Source organism: Camellia sinensis, chromosome 7 (assembly GCF_055761805.1).
Source record: "Camellia sinensis isolate YWXY chromosome 7, ASM5576180v1, whole genome shotgun sequence".
In the NCBI taxonomy this organism is placed as follows: domain Eukaryota; kingdom Viridiplantae; phylum Streptophyta; class Magnoliopsida; order Ericales; family Theaceae; genus Camellia; species Camellia sinensis.
The window spans coordinates 146,700,448-146,706,994 of NC_138967.1; the positions used below are offsets into that span (position 1 = coordinate 146,700,448).

Genomic DNA, 6,547 nt, shown 5'->3' on the forward strand with positions numbered 1-6,547 from the left:
TATCAGTCCAGTTCTCTGGGTTTCTCTCTTCTTATCAACCCGTCAAAATGTTCTCCCCCTTTTCCATTTAATTGCTTTTTCACAAACCCATCAAGTTCTCTCAACATCATTTTCTTATTGTATTGATCTTAGTTTTTCATATATAATTATGTAACTATCTGATACGGGAAAACCCATTTGTAGATTCCATTGAATTGTTTTTGGACTTGTAATTCTTGTTTACTTCCCTTGTTTAATTGAAGTTTGTAATTATATATATATCTTGTTTTCTGAGGAAACTGAGGAGAGAAATTTGAAGATTACGGGTTCGAGATATTGTCTAGTTGATTAGTAGGTTCTTCAAAGATTAAAAAAGAACAAAGAAAAGAACATTAGTATATATATTTAGCCGGGACCACAGCTTTTGATGGAAAATACAGCACCGCCAAGTTCAGCATGACAGTAGAGGTTGATGCTGGAGTTGGAGATGTCAGAATACAAAATGATTCTATTGTGAATTATGGGTATTTAAGGAATGAGGTTAAGGGCAAGCATGTAGTGAGAAGTCCTGTTGTTGCTGCTTTTGCACCTTATCCAAGAGCATGAAAGGTGTTAGAACTTAGAATTTGCCAAAGTGGTATGTCAAAGTCAAATTTTGACACCTTACAGTTCTAAAAGTAGCAAAATTTGGCAACCATGCTGAAATGGATGAAATGATGATAGTTTTTTTTCCCTTCTTTTTATTTATAAAAAATTATATTTGTATGTGTCATGTAAAATTTGGCAGCTCAAATAGTAGATGAACTAATGCTCTCTTTGCCCAATTATAATAATGGTAGCAGCTATAACAATTGTGTTAGAGATGCTACAAGAGCAAGGGTGCCAAGAGAGTACCTTAATTGTATATTATTGTGTTTTTCTATTTATTATTATTATTATTATTTGTTGGCTTTTGGCTGTTTTAGGTATAAACTTGATGATGAGTACAGTTAACAGGATTGCACTACATCATCGTTTTATTCATTCAATGGCTAAGATTATGTCATGTGCTCAATTGAGCTCTCAAAAAAAAAAAAAAAATGTTGTTCCACTGATATAAAAAAATTGATCAGTGACTTCTGCCCTCCCTTTGCCCGTCTGGGCAACCCCCTTCGCCTTCCCTCACCAACTGCAATCCCACTGCACCACATGATTTTTTCTTTTTTGGTGGGTGAGATTTATATAAAACAGGAAGAGTAGGGAATCAACCAAAAAAATTAAAAAATATGTTATAAGGCTAATGATGTGTAAAGGTTATAAGAGATCAAAGTTAAACAAAATAAATGTTATAAGACCAATGATATGTAAAGGTTATGAGAGATCAACCAATTTTAATTTTTGGTCATTATCTTTAATTGTTTTATTTTTGGTTCATTTGTTGATGAATTTTCAGTGTGTTGAAGTTTTAGGCAAAATAGAAGAATTGGAGCTGAAAGTTGTCTTTTGTGTGTAGGAAATCTACTCTTTCTATCTGTCTTCTTTGAAAGTCTATATTTGAATTTGGGTCCCTTATTTCTAGTGCGTATGAGTGAATCTGGAATCTTTTTTCAATTTACTGCTTCAGTTTAATGCTGTCTTTATAACTCTACAATCATTTAGAAATCGATCTTTGTTTGCAAGACTCATTCTTTTCTTTTTGAACAATCTTATGTTCTTACATCTGTTTTTATTTTCTTTCCCCTGATTGCGTGACCTTTATCATTTGCAACTAACAGTTGCACGCAAATTGATATAACTAGAGGGCACCATGCGTCTTGTAGCCCAATTGGTACATAAATGCTACACCCAAAGTAAAATGGGTGTTTCGAGCCTCACTAATTGGTACGTAGTTTAATGTGATGTATGATGCTCGTGATAACGATGCGAAGAAAGGACATGAAAAGCTTGAGGGAAAATGTACTTTTTATTGTTGAATTACATTAGATCCAACACAATTTTGCTGTTTAGTGTAATCATTGTTTGGTCAGTGGTGGGGTTTGAGTTTTTGTTCATAAATTTGTTTACTACGAAATGTGAATTGATTGAGGTTAACCATTGTCTTCAAGTCCATGTCTAACTCGACCATCACCACCATAATTATTGTTGTCAGCTATAATCCTCCTCAAAATAATATTTGTAAGTCATAACTCAGTCTCATTCTCTCTTATAGGCTGAGTTGATATAGTTGTGGTAGACTGGTAGTAATTTAAACAAGAATTTTGTTAGCTGGAAATTATATTCTTTTTGTTGCTGTTAAAAAAAGGAAAATACAGGGTGTTTCATTGGGAGTATGTGCAATAAAAAATTTTCAGGATGAATGAATATGGGATAAATGTATGGAAACTTCGAAATGATACACCAAATTTTCTCCTTTTATTTAGTATAGTATAGATGTACATATTAATGTTCTTTTTCTTTTTGTGTTTAGTTGTTTAATTGGTTTGGTACTTTGATTTCTCTTTGTACAGCTGTTGAGTATCTTTAGAATTAGATTTAGAACAAGACTGCACTGCTATGTTGATGGAATAAGTTAAAAAAATTTTACCTTGTTCTATGAAGTTTAAAATTTGTTGAGACCCATTACATATCATTTTGGCTACATCAATTTGATTTATTTATATTTATTTATTTTTTAAATTTAAGAATATGACTATAAAACAACCACCACATAACTATACTAATAAATAAAAATTCAGACTATAAAACAACCACCACATCCTCTTAGACAGCAGGCAACATCAAATCATTAAGCACCAGCAAAATGGCAAGCAACAGCAGACAACAAGCTTCAGCAAGAAGGTAACAACAACAGCAGCAGCAGTAGCCAGTAGCACAGAACCTAATTTTGGAGAAGCTATGAGTATGGAAGGTGTCACTGCCATATTTTGGTGTTTCTATTGAAGAATATGTGACTAATTTAATGGGCCGACCGTTTTGTTTCTTAATAATACTGATATCTACCACACCGACTCTGGTTAAATGATAAATTTGATTTTTTTTGGAAGCAGGTTAGTTGAAAAGACCACACAGCTGAACAGTGAGAAAATGCAGAAAGAAACTGAAGTCCAGAAACTTATGGAAGAAAATGTGAGGTTGACCGCTCTATTTGACAAAAAAGAGGCCCAGCTCTTGGCCATGAACGAACAATGCAAGGTGATGGCCTTGAGCGAGTTGAATATTTAGTTTGGTAGTAGGGTCTTGATTGTATGTTGCCTTAATGTGTTTTCTGCTCGGCCCACTTGCTGACCTTCATTGGGAGTCGGCAAATAATATTGGGCAAAAAAATCTGCTTTCTTGAATGTACCATTGATTTCCAACTTAACCTTCACATGTATCAATCAACTGAGTTGTTCTTAATTTGTTAGAATCTCACACTAATAAATTAATATAACCAATATTTGTTTACACACATAAATGTTATGTCCAGGTTTCAGTGGATCTTGTCATTGACAATTCTGTTCAGGTTGATGTGGCAGGAAGTGAATGCAATGCAGGCAAATATGGGGCTTGAATTTCAGAGAAACAAGGAGAGGTTTGTTTTTCTGAAGTGGGGTTCCAATGTTTTTCACAATATGCTCATTGTTCCTCCTGGTTCTGGTATTGTCCACCAGGTAAGACTTTGGCATCATTAGTGCATCAAGGGTATTTCTATATCTAGATGTTATACTGTTGTTAAAGGAAAATTCTCATGGCAAGGTGCAAGAATTTGACCTTAAGGTGGTATGAATGGTTTACTCTTAAAAGGGCCAAAACATTAGATAGGTATAGGCTCAATACATGAGGTTTGCAATGTTTAACTATTTATGGGAGTAAAGCCACATTTACCTCTAGCCACATTTGCCTCTAGCCTCTTGTAAATCATAGTCCAAATTTTCTCATTTTTTTAGCACTATAATATTATTTGGTAGGCTTGGCATTTAGCAAGTGACTCTGGTAATTTTCAAGTTAATCTTGAATACCTTGGATGGGTTATTTTCTACACAAAAGGCATTCTGTACCCTGATAGCGTGGTTGGAATTGATTCCCATACAAATATGATTGCTGGCTTAGGAGTTGTTGGCTGGGGAGTTGGAGGAATTGAATCTGAGGCTACAATGCTTCGCTAGGTATTTTGAGATAATAATGTATTTTCTTTATGATTTTCTATACGCTTGTGCCAATTGTTAGTGTTTGCAGTTATTCTTTGGTAGATAGACATGCATGAAATGGGTAGCTGTTTTTTCTTCTTTTTCCTCCAAAGGTGCAAAAGAAAATGCAGCTTCTGCTTCTTCAAAACCTGCTGCTGGTGGTGATAGTAACTGCAATGTATCTCCCCCCCCTAAAAAAAGAGTAAATTCTTGAGTTTTTATTTATTTATTTATGGGTACCTAGAATTATGGTTCAACAGTAATAATAATATATATTCACAAAAAGATCGTACACAAGCTGTATTGAAATTTATCATTTTTAAATATTGTGCTCATTAGTGACCTTCTAATTACAATGTCATTGACACTGAGCTGCTGTGGCATCTAATTGTTAACAGGGAAGTTACTTCCAAAAGAATTAAGATCAAGCAGAAATAATTAATGTTTCTATTTTGGTTTGCTGAATTAACTTTTTAGTTTATTCATATGCATCAACGGTTTCTGGATTAATTTGTGTTTTTATTTTTCAGGTCAGAATTTTTTTGGAGAGATGCAAAATATGGTCCAAGAATTAAAGAACTTAGTTTTTTTAAGTTTTTTCATTTTTTAATATATGTAAGCACAGTTAATTTTTTATTATTTAATTTCTTTGTATATACTTTTGAATATTTAATTTTCATTTATGAAATATATGACGTTATTCTATTCAATATGTGGTTATGATTCAAAATATAGTATATAGTGTGTATTACATTATTCAAATGTGCATACAAAAATAATAGTGATTATTTTTCAAATATGTAGCACCTTTTTTTTATCACAGATTTTATTAGTTATTAATCACACTTAAAAGATGTGATGTAAATATTTTTAATCACACTTAAAAGGTGTGATCTAAATGTTATTAATCACACTTAAAAAGTGTGATTAAAAATGATCATTTTTAATCACACTTCCAAAGATCACACTTAAAAGGTGTGATCAAAATACTTTTAATCACACTTAAAAGGTGTGATCTAAAGTTTTTAATCACACTTAAAAGGTGTGAACTAAAGTTTTTAATCACACTTAAAATGTGTGATCTAAATATTTTTAACCACACTTAAAAAGGTGTGATCTAAATATTTTTAATCACACTTAAAAGGTGTGATCTAAATGTTTTTAACCACACTTAAAAGGTGTGATCTAAATATTATTAATCACACTTAAAAGGTGTGATGAAAGCATTTTTTAATGACACTTAAAAAGTGTGATTAAAAGTGACCATTTTTAATCACACTCCTAAAGACCACACTTTAATAAAACTTAAAAGGTGTGATTAAAAAACATACATCACACCAAAAAAGTGTGATCTTTATCTATATTTGTAGTAGTGAAAATATCAAATCATCCCAAACTCCCAAAAAAACAACTCTCCCAAAATACACAACCAAACAAACCAAAAAATTTTTTAAACTCTCTCCCTAAATTTTTTTTCAAAAACAACTCTCCCAAAAACAAACCAAACAGTCTTTATTTTAATTTTTAGTCCGTAAGCCAAAAAATCACTAACAAAAGACAGTATGAATTAAGACTGGGACCCCCTTTCCCCGTACGAGGATCCTCTCCTTGCAAGCCCCTCCTTGTGCCCGTCCTTGCAGAGCCTTCGGGCCTACTTTTAGGCCCAATTTTGATAATCCGAACCGTTCATATTTTATGATTTATTCAGTATATCATACCTGTAAAAAATCAAGTTGATTTATTCACTCTCTCTGCTTCCAACTCCCTATGGAGCCTCCCTTTCTCCTCCCCTGCCTTGGCGCGCTCGCCCTCCAATTCCCTTTGGAGATCGCCCACTCTGCTATCCACCTCGTCCTTCTGCCAGACCAGCTCCTCATTATTGCTCATAGCCTCTTCATGTCGCTCGACCGCGGCAGCACAGGCTCTTTGGGCCTCGTCCAACTTCTTCTGCTCGCCAGCAAGTTGGAACTCGAGCGACACAACTTGGCGGCGTGTGTCCTCCAGCTCCGCCTTAACCGTTTGCAGCTCAGTGTGGGCACTCTCCCAACTTGCACTCTTCTCCTTCAACTTTACAAGCTGGGCCTTGGCCTCATCTGCCTTGAGTTTGGCACCCCCCGCCTTCCTCAGCAGGGCCCCTGCTAAGGTGCTTACCTCTATTTGAGCGGAGTATAACCCCCTTAGCAGCTCAGCCTCGTTGAATCTGGAGGCCGAGCGCAAGGCTGCCTCTTCTACAATCCCTACAAGGCGATCTGCCCCTGCTCTAGCTGGGCCTTCTTCTCCCTCCAGCCGCCCCGCGGTCCTACCGACTCCTCCTTTTTGAGGTACAAGACCCCCCTGAGGCTGTCCCTCCCTCCTTGGCCCAGGGCCAACAGCTTCTTCCTCCACTTGCCTTTCGGGGACGACCTTTGCGACCCCTGCGGCGA

General features: G+C 35.4%; 1 long non-coding RNA gene across 4 annotated transcripts; it reads left to right on the plus strand.

Annotated features, from left to right (window-relative positions):
* The first annotated feature begins 1,097 nt into the window (after positions 1-1,097).
* Positions 1,098-4,834, plus strand: LOC114256178 (uncharacterized). Of its 4 annotated transcripts, XR_014336172.1 has the most exons (5): positions 1,098-3,150; positions 3,425-3,608; positions 4,048-4,103; positions 4,238-4,326; positions 4,655-4,834. It is a non-coding gene; the product is annotated as an uncharacterized LOC114256178 (long non-coding RNA). The 4 variants fall into 4 exon arrangements; XR_014336170.1 differs by having other exon boundaries at positions 3,461-3,608; positions 3,906-4,326; XR_014336169.1 differs by having other exon boundaries at positions 1,099-3,150; positions 3,906-4,326.
* The last annotated feature ends 1,713 nt before the right edge of the window (positions 4,835-6,547 follow it).